Source organism: Danio rerio, chromosome 21 (genome assembly GCF_049306965.1).
Source record: "Danio rerio strain Tuebingen ecotype United States chromosome 21, GRCz12tu, whole genome shotgun sequence".
NCBI classification, from domain to species: Eukaryota; Metazoa; Chordata; class Actinopteri; order Cypriniformes; family Danionidae; genus Danio; species Danio rerio.
In genome coordinates, this window is record NC_133196.1 from 15469799 (window position 1) to 15483607 (window position 13809).

At 35.8% G+C, this 13809-nt stretch overlaps 1 protein-coding gene across 4 annotated transcripts in view; it reads right to left on the reverse strand.

Annotated features, from left to right (window-relative positions):
* The window catches only part of whrna (whirlin a), a 193800-nt gene that overhangs the window by 85841 nt on the left and 94150 nt on the right, over positions 1-13809 (reverse strand). The gene's annotated exons all lie outside the window — the stretch shown is intronic.

Here is a 13809-nt window from a genome sequence, read left to right on the forward strand (position 1 = left end):
AGAAGTGGTTTGGAAAGTGAATTATGCATAGGAAAATATTTAAGTGGACTATGACTTTGCAAATGCCGGTCACACTATGGATTACACCCTCCAGTGACCACCCCACAAGATCATCCAATCACAATGCTGGATTTGAAAGGTACCATCTTTTCAATTCCGCCTTCCAGAGAAAGGATAAAACATTTCTTTTACACAGGGAAGAGAGGGGTGATACACTTTGTGTGGTGGTTGTACACATGCGTGGTGATATACACCGTGTGTAGTGGTGATACACAAGGTAGTAGCGGTGGTGCACAATTTTTGTGGTTTTCAATGCAAGCGTTACACCCCTGAATATATAACAAAGGGATTTTCAGAATGTTCCAGGCTATCCAAATTGCTCAAAGATTTCAGAACTTTGCTGCGTGTTCCAGCAAGGAGTTTGGATGGTGATTGGATTCGGAGTGCTTTTTCCAAGGCGTCTGAAACCAATGCTTCAGGACTACCACCTCCAGAAATCTGCATGTCTCAGATTTCACTGACCTCTACTTTCAAGAATTAAGACATCAAAGTGTCCTCGACATCAGAACCACCACCTCCAGAAATCCTTCATGTTTCAGAATCTCCAGATTTTATCTTCTCAAAGCTCTTCTCTCAAGAGAGCTACATCTGCTTGTTCCATGCATCAAGACCTGCAAGAAGATCCAGCTTCTTCTAACCACTGTATCAACAGCAGAAGCGTAAATATGCTACTTTCCAACTCTCTAAAAGAGACCTTGGCATAGTGCGTTTCAGTAAAAGATTTTCTAATTAATGAGATGTTGATAACTAATATCCGTTAATAACAAAACTTCCTCAGTTGTTTGTTATTTTAGAATAAGGTTTACCTTATCAGACTCTAGCTTTTCTTTAGAAAATATAAAAAGAGCTATAAATCACAATTCTCAACCTAATCTAACCATCTTCATGATTCATGCCTATGCACTTCATTTACGGTAGATTTAGTCATTTTAGTTACACTTGTTGATTCTTTTGTTAATAATTGTTCATTGCAATTGTGTCTTCCTCGTGCTGATACAATATAAAGCCCTGCTCACACTGTGAGATTTCAGCCACGATATTGGCATCTGAGACAAATTTGGGAAATCCTAAAAGATTCCTGAAATCCTAGGCTAAAATCTGTGATATTTGATCATTGGTTTGACATGTTCACAGACAGCCGCTTAATGCCCGTTACAATCAGATTTTTTCGCCGATGAAGTTCTGGCAGTGTCAGAAGATTTCAGGCACTTTCCTGCAGTGTGACAACAACTGCGATTAGCGTCAATCCAAGAACCAATAGGAGCGCAGAATCCAATGATGCAATCCTTGTGACAATTGATATGACCACTGAGAAATGTCAAAACAGTTATTTTTTCTTCTTTTTATTCCTGGTTTTATTTAGACAAGCTGTGTGCAAAATTACTGCTACTGATTGTTTACGTTTGCTATGAGGAATCATTTCAGAACAGGGATAGTGAAAATGTCACAGGTGGATGACGTCAAACTCTGGGGCATTTTATTTTGTGTTTGGCGTATCTTCATTGACGTTCAGTCTGATTTTCTGACAGCTGAGATCTCACAGTGTGACATGCTCATGCAGTCTGACATGCTACAATCGTTCAGGTTTATTAAAAAAAAAAAAAACGCACACCGTGTGAGCCAGCCTCAAGGCTCTAAAAGTATGATGATCTCATTATCCTTCAGATTTGGCCAGATTATAAACACCTTTACATTTGTATATTTTAATTAACAATATTTTATTTTTAATTATTATTTTCACAATCAAAGCTGTCTGATGCCCCATATGAAAGGAGTTATTTATCTGTTTTTTATGCACCTTACAAGTGGAGTGACCAAAATTTCGATATTAATATAAATATTCTTAATTTTACTATTTGAGTAAAATCATAGAAATGATCACTACATTTTATTTGGTGCCCTACGAGAGGCTAAAATGTCAATATTAATATCAATACCAAAATACTGATGTTAATATTTGTGATCAATTCAACTATTACTACAATATAAAAGAACATTATTTTAGAAAAAGTAGCAACTATTGAAGTTTTTATTGATAGTTACACTTATATATAAATAAATAAATATATAAATATTTGTATAAATATATAATTTATATAAATATATAAATATATATATAACACTCAACAAAATTACAAAAAAATAGTGACTTTTAGGGTTGCAACAACACAGTTAGCTTACGGTTCAATACATATCTCGGTTTTTTTAACACGGTTTTCGGTTCGGTTCGGTTTTCATGGCTTGACACGACATGGCTTGTTGCCTATAGAATTTTTTAATTCTATAGGCAACAGGAACAGTGAGAGGTTAAGGAGTAAAAAAATAAAAACGATTTATTGCAATACTCATTTTGTTTTACTTAAAAGCCAAGAAAAATACACTAGTTCCTAGTTTATTGTATATATAAAAAAATGAACACTGAAATCTCACAGCTGCTGGTAGCCCATGCACATACTGGGGAACACATAAAATCCTACATTTTGAAAATAAACATACATGTGAAGTTAATAAAGATAAATTGGCCATTTAAAAAAAAAAACATAGCCTATTTGTACTTAAGTTAACATAAATAAACCATCTTAATTATCTTCGTGCTGAAAAAATGCGAGACTGTAGTCCAGGGCTATTCAATTGGCGGTTCGCGGGCCGAACCCAGCCGCTGAAGCAATTTGTTCTGGCCCTCCAAATAGTATGACCAAGACATAGAAATAAATTTAGTTCAGTCGAAAAACGGCCGCTATAGCTATGAAGTGTTGTGCGTCTGTTCAATTCAGTATGAGCTGCAGAGGCTGCGCAGGGCGTGAGTCACCAAAAGCGAGTGGTGTGGACAGCCGAAAACATTTGGATGTTTTGTAGAAAATGCCTTTTGTACAATGCACTGCAATCATTAATAGGGATGCAAGGATTAGCTGATTTCACTATTAACTGCGCTTTAATTTGTCACAGTTAATTAATCATAAAGGCTTCTCTAAGCCACATTTCTGTTGCACGGAAAAGTTATGGCAAGTGGCCAACTGTGCACTAGTTTAAAGTTCCAAGTATGTACACCGAGGCTTATACGCACGCACACCAGATTAACTATAGCAGCGGCCATTCCCATATCATGTCTTTTCCGCTTGCAAGTTTGTTATTTCTAATGTAAGAATTCATTTATGCGCGCACAAGCGGAGCAACGCGCTTGCCTCTGTCCGGGCGCACACAGTAGACAACATTTCATGGTAAGAGTTGTGCGTGCCTTTCAGTGCAATGTCAAGCGCCCCCTAACTTTGGAGCATAGTGATTGGATATTTACTCGGATATTTACGAGTTTCCGTATCTCAGCTCATGGACTTACAGTCACACACAGTCAATTCGGGGAGATATAAAACGCACATAAATAATTTAAACGCAAAACCGAGAAAACAGCAATTCACAAGCGCGTATTGAACGGTGGAGGTTGTATTTAATGGTTCAATATTATATTGAGAACTGTGGCATCCCTAGTTTCTATTATATTATAGTTTCTGTGCAGAAACAAAATTAATGCCCAATGTCCTCTGTCATTAAATTTGTGTAAAACTCTTTGAACCAAGAATAGCTTTAATAATTTTTAACAATGAATTTTTTTTTGTTTTGTTTTGTTTTTTTACCATTATGCAACTGAATGCTTAATTACCATTTGTTTATGTGCTCAACTTTCCCTTCTTTGAAATTCACACTGCACAATTACCACGATTATCTCAAATAACTGAAACATGTCAATTAATCTATAATTTAGATGGGTATACCTGCGGGGAAAAGTGGTGTCATTATATTATCACATCTAAAAAAAAACTGTCTGTGCTCCATGTCTGTGTTTGTTTTGACATTTATATAATTAAATGAGATGGAGACTTTCCGAAGTGTGCCTGGAGTGTCTGAACACTTCACACAGGCTTTCTGAAACATGACAAGGAAATTAAAACATTTCCCACCTACAAATTCACCTCTCAAATTCAGAGCAGCCTTTGCCATGTCCTACAACTATAATTCTTTCCTCTAACAACCTATGTGCCTTGGCAAAGGACAGTTATGCTGAAGCAGCAGAAGGACTAATGTGACTCCACAACCTTTGCACAAAAGCAACAATAGTGCTGTGATTAGAATGCATCACGGAAAGCCCGCCGAGACAATCAGCCGGGGTCACCATAGGCAGATCAATGTGGCAGCTTCAGCTTATCCAAACACAGCACCCACCAAAAAAAAAGCATCTGTTGCCCGCCAGCTGTTTAAATGTTATTACAAACCATCCAAAAGGTCAAGGTGGCGTGAGTCCACCATTCTGTTGTTTTCTGTGTGTCGTTGATTATGATGGTACATATCTATAAATGTACATTCAATGCACACTAGATGAACACAAATTGCACAATTTCACATTACTGTATAACAAAAAGAAAAGAAAAAAAAAACATTTCCATCTGCTGTAAACATGTTGATTATTAAACATCCTTGCTGATATCATTTGCAGATGATCTATATTGCCTTTGAACAAGAATAACGTCCACACAACAGACTTTAATGTTCCTTGATATCACAATCTTGGAGTGACTCAAAATATATAGACTTTAAAGTTGAAATAATATTCACATCCTCATGAACTAAAGCAAACCTATTAAGAATTAAGAATGGGGATTTACTGAATATACATCATTTGTCGGCATTAAACATCAAAGTTAAACAATGTGGTTTTTTTTACCAAGCAACATTAATGTTGTTTATAAGGTAAAGGATACATTTAAAGCTTCTGCTCTATTCTATTAAAACAAAAAACAAAAAACTAATAAACTAAACAACATCAAATAAAACTAAACATAAAACTAAACATAAAACCAAACAAACAAACAAAACAACATAAAACAAAGCAAAACATAAAATTAAACACAAAACAATTAAACATGAAATTAAATTCTCCGAAATAAAGGTTTAAAAGCTGTCTCTAGGACAATACCCTTTTGAATGGTACTCTTTATGCTTAAAGGGCACATGCTAGTACCTAAAAAGTACAAAAAAGTACCTTTAGAAACAAGGTACCAAAAAAAAAAACAAGAAACGACAAATCAGGAAACAAAACAAGAAACGAGACAAAACTAGAAACAGAACAAAACAAGAAACAAGACAAAATTAGAAACAATACAAAACAAGAAACAAGACAAAACAAAAAACAAGACAAAACAAAACAAGAAACAAAACAAGAAACAAGACAAACCAAGAAGCATAACAAAACAAGAAACGATACAAAACTAGAAACAAAACAAAACAAGAAACAAGACAAAACAAAACAAATCAAGAAACAAGACAAAACAGAACAAAAAATAAAAGAAAAAAGACAAAACAAGAAACAAAGCAAGAAAAGACAAGAAATAAGACAAGACAAAACAAAACAAGAAACAAAACAAAACAAAACCATACAAGACAAGACACGAAACAAGTCAAAACTAAGCGAAACGAAACGAGACAAAGCAAGACAAAACAAAACAAAACTACAAACAAGACAAAACTAAGAAACTAAACAAAACAAGAAATGAGACAAAACAAGAAACGAGACAAAACAAAGCAAGACAAGAAAATAAATGAGACAAGACAAAGCAAGAAAAGAAATGAGACGAGACAAAACAAAACAAGAAACGAGACAAAACAAGACAACAAATGAGACAAGACAAAACAAGATAAAATAAAACAAGACAAGAAACGATGAAACTAAACAAGACAAGACAGGACAAAACAAAATTAAAAACAAATAACAGAAACATTTGCATGAACACATTATGAAATCGATGTGCTAGTCTGAAATGTTAAAGTGGTGTAAGGCTGAACAGTATTTTGTGTGTGTGTCATTGTTTATAATGCTACACATTTATGAATGTCTTGCCCATGAATGGTTACTAGTATGTATTTATTTTTTATTCTTCTTTTGAGAAGGCTTTCTATGCAACTTTCTTTTCGGTGCCCGGGAATTTGTCAGAATTAGCCTGCAAATTGCTTTGCCACGATGTGAGACTGAGCAAGCAGGGTAGTAAATCGAGGGAGATTTCTGCTGCGCTGTGCAGTACTGATGAAGTCGGTGCGCTACGCTTCTGCACTCGCTCTCAACGGCCGCGGGGCCCGAAAAAGAGAACGTGCTCTCCAATGGCCTTGGCAGATTTACACCTGGATGCACAGCTCATAAAACTCTCCCTATAATCACATTTAACAAATTCTGACGTGGAGATGAGAAAACAAGAAGTTATAGAGGGTGCGGAATAACTTGGGGAGCTTTGTTTTTAATATCTAATATTGAGAAATGCTTTTTGAACACGAGTATTAGAGTGATTTTTATTGTGATTTGGGAAGATAAATGGCACATATTTAATACAGTTTTGAGATTTACTCCATCAGTTTTCTTAAAGTATTGGCTTGAATGAAGTTTAACTGCAGTGATGCCAAAATTTCAAAATGGCAGAGATTTGGATACACAGTTTGTTCCTTTCATAAAATAATGACAACAGTAATAAATAGGTTATTTCATTTTTTTAAACGCACTAAAGAGCAACAGTATTTACATGTTAATATATGCACAAAATTAAAGTACAAAGTAACCTTAAATGTAAAAAAAGCTCACATATAGGAAAAACACAAGTATCAGATCAGGACATGGTATCAGCAGAATAAAAACAATTAGTTGGATCAGATCATGGTTTTAAAAAATTCATTCTACAGTAGTATTTTTTTTTTTTTTTACTGTATTTTAAACATTTGGCAAAATTTTTTAAATGGAGCATTCTTAACATATAGTTTTTTCCTTGTGGACATCAGGTGACAACTGGACAGTATAAACAGTATCTTAAGAGTTTATTGTTTTAAAAGACGAATACATTGAGCTACATTTCTTTTAAAACATTTTTTTATTTCTTTTTGCTGCTTGTTCAAACTACATTTTTAAATGAGTTGAAACAACACAATTCTTAAGTTTTTTAGGGGGACAACTTTATTTTTAGTGTTCAATCCACTTAAATTTGTAAAAAAACAAAACAAAAAAAAACAGTTAACTTAATTGATTTGTTTTGGGACAACATGAAGGAATTGTGTGGAACCCTACATTTTACAGTGAACACTGACAGTGACATTTTATCCAAGGAGATACATAACAATCAGCAAAATTAGTCTTAGAGGCTGTAAACATAACATTTTAATACTAAAATTGGAAAGTTTTGAGCTGAACTTGATGCGATCATGCAACGTTATAGCAAATATGAGTATATATATTTTTAAAAAGAAGCAACCATCAGTGAAAAAGAGACAGCCTGGGAAAACAGCTGCTCAAGCTAATGCGTAATTTTACATTTAAAATATTTAAATATTTAAGTATAATAAAATAAGTAATGTAATGTGTGATGTTTATACATTTTTTCTAAACTTTTACACACGTTTATCAGTTTTAATAGATTTAACAGTGCACTTGTGTGTCTGCCTTTTTTTCTTGCTCAAGTGATAGAGTTTGATATAACACAATTTTTAGAAAGATTAATAATCCCATTAATCTAGTTACAGTACAAGTCGAAGGTCAAAGAATTTAAGCTAATTATTTATTGATCTGAGTGTGACTAAAAGGTAGGCAATAACTATGTTTCCATCCAAATATGTTACATAAATTTATGTGCAAAACTGGAATATTTTATAAACGATGCGAATAAAGCAGCGTTGCCATCCAACGAGTCAATAGAACAAAATCGTCACTTCCTGATTAACTGGTGCCAAATATCAACAGTAAAAACAGAATTTACTGTGGTAGAAGAAGCTGTGTCAATTATTTATTTAATAAACGTACTTACGCCTTAGAAGACAATGAACACGTGGGGGCTTTTGAAGCCATGAGATGCGGAGACTCTTGACACGCTCCAGATGCTCGGAGGTAATTATATACACTAATACTGAAACAGTTAAGGCATTTTAGAATCACTAAAACAACATTTAAGACGTGTTACAGTGTGCTCAGCCTGCTGGTTTGTCCATTCATACCCATTTTCATCATCATATGATGACCTTTTTTCAATGTACATTCTGTAATTTGTTCAGTAAGTGTTTACATCGTAGTTTATGCACATATTTTCTATTGAATAAAAGTTTATCCTGCTCAATTATGCGTGTGTTTTTTATGCATATTTTCAAAAGTTAAGTGCATCATGATGTTTCCATCAATCGTTTTTATGCACGTATCCAAAATGAGCATTAAAATAGGTGGGTGGAAGCGTAAGGCTAAGGCGAGAAATACCGCTTCATCTTTTAAAAAGGGGTGGAGACCGACAGAAACTCTGAGTTTGGAGAATAAAACCTGCTCCTGACCAGGTTAGGTTCACAGAGTAAGTTACCACAGTAACTGACTCTGAGTTAAAGTTACCTCTCTTTTAGAAACAGGCTTGACTTACCCTGCTTTCTAGAGTTTAACAAACCTGCCATTTTGAAACGGAAAACCCAGAGTTTCTCTCATTTCAGGGTTAAAATACTCTGAGTTTTCACTTAACTTTCTTTCTGAAACAGGCCCCCGGCGTATGTAATACAGCATATGGGGGTCATTATGACAACTTTTCAGTTTTTGGCTGCGTTGTTGTCATGTAAATGTAACCTTAAAGGAATAATTGACAAAAATAAAAATAAAAATAGCATTTAAATAATATTTACATAGACAGAACATCCCAGGTGACTATAGGGATGCATATTTTTTTAGAATATAAACATAAGACAAGAAAAATTTACATTTTTGATATTGGCATGTCCACACATGTTGAAGTATTGTTGTGTTATGTAAACCACAGACTATGTTTTTCGTATAAATAGTGAAAAAAGCATGGCTTCAGATTGATGTTGTGCTCCAATGTCAAGGGACATTGCAATTTTTTGGAAATGAAAATCGGGTTGATGTCGACCCAACGTCAGGCTAATATCAATGTCCAATGTCAGACAGACAATGCATTTTGATTACTTTCCAATGCAACCTAAAAACAACAAAATAACAACGTCTAACATTGTTACAGGTTAATGCTGCTGGATGTTACCACTATGACGTCTATCAGATGTTGGATTTTAGTTGCCATACCTTTTGAATAAATGTCAGTATTTGACGTCAATATTGGTTTAAGATGTTGGCTTGACGTTGGATTTTGGTCACTTTCCATTACAACCCAAAAACAACAAAATTTCAACGTCAATTCATATCATTATTGGACGTCAAAATAAAATTGTCCTAAAATACCGGTGACCTAAATCTAACCTAATATAAATGTAATATGATGTGTGTCTCTGCTGGGACTCTAAACTACACTGGCAGGTAAAACTTAATTTAAAATTCTACACTGTTAACCTGTACTGTATACCAGTGGTCCTCAACCCCGGGTACCAGTCTGTGGATCAATTGGTACCTGGCCCCACAAGAAATCATTAGTTATTTCTGTTTTAGTTACTATTTGAGTCTAAACAATCTTTTATTTTTAGAAATGAACATATTCTCTCAGTTACATTTTGGTTGCCTGATCACCAAGACTTAGCCCACAAGCAGCAAAATGAGTAAGAAACAGACATCTCTGAAATGTTTCCTTGCGAAGAGGAAGAGACCCAGTAAAAGACCCACAAACTGAAAAGGAATGGATCCACAACCCATTTATCAACAAATCAGGTAAATCTAGCGTATCTGTGCAAGAAGATCAAGTGCTAGAGATCGCGAATGACAGCGGCCGTTCACATATTGCATCTTTTTCGTGTGCAAGCTTGTTATTTCTAATAAAAGAGTGATGTGTGGGAGCAATGCTTTCCAGGCACACCCAGTTGAATACATCTTCAGAATGCTGTGAAATGACCGATCAGCTTTATATTTTATATGGAATTTACACATTTCGGTAGACTAACTATTTAAGACAAACACTGCAGTGCTTTTTAATTTTCTCAATAAATAAAACTTGTTTTAGAGTTGCAGCAATGTTTTGTCCGCTTGTCATCCACTGAGAAAACATTTGATGGTCCCCTAGCACTAGCACTCCCTCATTCCCACCCAGGCTGCAGTAAAACTGTCAAGCTACGACCGGTCCACTGTGGTAAAAAGGTTGGGGACCACTGCTGTATACCGTAAAATGATAAGGGACACTTGTCACAGCTGTAAACACAATGGCTGTCTCTTCACAATGACATTCTATGCATAATGTTAAAGTTTTTACCACACACGTCCCCTGGAAATCTTCTAGAATTTAACAATGGTTGAAATACTTCCAATTTTGTGTGGTATTTTAATGCCATATGTGGCAGACATTTATACATGTACAGACACACACAAATCCCTGTGAGTTTAACTACAGTAATTATAGCACACATGAGAATACAACAAATGATAGAGGTCAGAAATAGCAGTAAAACTAATTTGGGAAAGCCTCTTAATTTTTAAAACGAGCCAAAACGGACAATGTACAATGATGGATTGTTTCATTTGTTGGACGAATGCTGTGTGTTCACAGCTCCTTAAGCGAATAACAACGTGCAAACAAAACATTTTTCCCCCTCACCCTTCACTGATTTATATATTTAATTCACATTGTTTAAAATTCAAAACTAAGCACCTGTGTACAACTGCAGACATCTTAGTTTGGTTCAGGTCTGACGGAGACTGAGTAACTGTGGAAGAGACTCTCGTATTTGCTCCCTCTTAATACATATTCAATAACAGCCTGATAAAAAAAGACACCTAAACCCCAAAACACTAATCCGTCGGTTTTGGATTTGGCTTCTAATAGACAGTATTGTTCTAAATGGAAATGCATCGGCATCGAGAGTTTATCAGCCGAATGCACATTGCGTAAGCTCACCAGAAAGACTTCTGTAAAATGCAAATGGACTATTTCGCAAACGCACACACACATCTTGATGCAGTTCTAATCAAATCAGGTCAGCACAAAGCGCTTATCAGAAGTGAATAAAAACATCCCAGGTGAACCATTTATGAAACCCGGTCTTAAAGCGCTACTGTCCATTAGCTAGCGTAGCAGATCGCAGATAGTTAGCCCAGAGTGTGTGACAGCAGATAAATGATGACTCATAGATAAAAGGGCAGCAGTCCAACTGCACTTCAGTGTCATTGAGGTTGTCATCGGATGCCACAAACATGAAAAAGAGCTTTGGTTTACGAAAATTATAGCATAAACATAATTTCATTCTTCATGTGCACCTCCCTTACGCACGAGTGAAAAATCATTTCCATGCTCAATCTTACAGCAGTGGAGCACTTAAAATGACAAGCATTTATTGAAGCCACCAAGCTGTAAATACATGCAACATTCGAGCAAACTTCTCTTTACAGTACATTCTGCTTTGGAGTTGGAATGAAGGTTTATTTGATTAGTTTGTTTGTATTCTTAAAGGTGAAGAGTGTAGGATTGACACAAGTGCTTGAACTTGGTATTGCAGTCCAAGTTAAACATTTTCAAGAGGTGCTTTTTTTTACCTGCTATGACTGGATGCAGTCTTGGGTTGCCAGATTGATGACACAAACAGCAGCGAGTGTGCCTGATGAGCCAATGTTTGTGTTTGGAATATTTGCTGATTATAAACCACCAGATGTGGATTGTTGTAACTCTGTATCTGCGTTTCGTTTCAGAGACTGCTACTTTTTGTCTGCGCCCACGTATGTTAAGGAAGCCTTCATGACTGAAAAGAAATACCCAGTGTTTTCTACCAAGCCAACCTAGGGTGCTGATATATAATTGGGTAAACTGGCAGAGTTACTCAGACCAAAACAAAGACAGACATTCCAACACGAATCACACAGGCTGCGTCCAAAATCGCTTACTTCCATACTACATAGTATGCTAAAAACAATATACAAGCCAAGTAGTATGTCTGAATTCATAGAATACGAAAACAGTATCCGAGAAGGTGAGATTCTGAAGTGCATATCCAATGAACACTATCCCATTATGCCACGTGAGAGAATTCATGAATGGGAATGAAACGACAACTGTTGCTGGTAGGTCAAGTGATAATGACAAATGGTGGATGTAGTATATCAGAATTCCATTCATACTGCATGGATTCAGCAAGACCAAAATTTATTCCCACCACTTCTACATCATATTGTCTCGATCAACACCTTTTAATCGCTCTAAAAAGTATAAAAATTGAAGTAAATTACACTAGAGCAAACTTTTCGGTAATCATAGTAGTGCTGTGCATTATTTGTTTAACCCTTTAAGGTGACATGCTGACTGACCTACATGTACAGGGCTGGGCGATGCATGAGGCCAGCAAACACGATGTAGCTTTCAGTTATGATGAACACAGTTTCCATAATTATTTATGGTCACTTCACTTTATTTCAGGACGCATTAATGCCATTCTGTAGGTCTATTGAATACACTCAGAAATATTTGTAGCAAATATAATAAATGTTTAAGACATACTTGTTACATAAACGCACTAAATTGCACTTCAGCAGCATTTATTTGAAGGCATGCAAGAAGTTTTGTGCACAAACAAAGGAAATCGGAGATTCGCATGCTTGTATTGACCTCATTCATTAATGCAGAAGTGCACTCGTTTTTGCGATTGTTTTAGAACTTCAGATTCAGTTGTCTATGGGAGAAATAAACTAGAAATTATAAACAGCAGAAACAGTCAAACTACTTGCTCTACAAACAAGTGTGTTCATGACTATGCAAAGCAGAATCATATATCTAGAATATATCAGTTTGCAACATCAAGCAGCAGAACAAGCCGTTTTTAACCTCTAAAAATGTAAGTAAGACCAGGAGTCTCAAGCTGAAAAAGATTCAAATGGCTGCGCCCGCTTGTATGTGAAGAATAAGGTGAATTACATGAATGCGATTTCAACATGAAATTCTGCGCTCACAACATTTGTCATTGAAATAATGCCACAGGTAGTTGGAAGATCTGTGTAAAAGGCCTGCCACCACAGCTGGAAAAAATCCTTGAGGAAACACTTTACTACTTGCATTCATACTCAAGCATGTACTTTTTGTACTTTTCAGTAGTTAATTCAAATGTAATACATACTTTAGTAAGAGAATTCGGACGCAGCCAGATTTTTAGAAGAGAATAGTATTGTATACTAATTGCTAAAAGTTTAGCATTGTTTTTCAGATAAACAGCTATGTTTATTGAGCATGTTTCTTTAATTTTAAGGTATTTTTCATGCTTTAGAAAAGTCAAAAACTTACACACAACACCTTAAAGGACAGAAACAAAGCCACTTTGGAAACCGGAAACTACTCCAACAACATTCATTCATTTCATTCATTTTCTTGTCAGCTTAGTCCCTTTATTAATCCGGGGTCGCCACAGCAGAATGAACCGCCAACTTATCCAGCAAGTTTTTACGCAGCGGATGCCCTTCCAGCCGCAAACCATCTCTGGGAAACATCCACATTCAAACACACACTCATACACTACGGACAATTTAGCTTACCCAATTCACCAATTCTTTGGACTGTGGGGGAAACCGGAGCACCCGGAGGAAACCCACGCGAAGGCAGGGAGAACATGCAAACTTCACACAGAAACGCCAACTGAGCGAGGTTCGAACCTGCAACCAAGCAACCTTCTTGCTGTAAGGCGACAGCACTACCTACTGCGCCACTGCCTAACAAGTATATATTCAACAAATTTTGTTAATTTATTTTAAAAGAAATGAATCATTTCAACAGAAATCAATCTTTTTAAAGAATACCCAAATATTCAGACATAAAAGGTGGAGTCCAC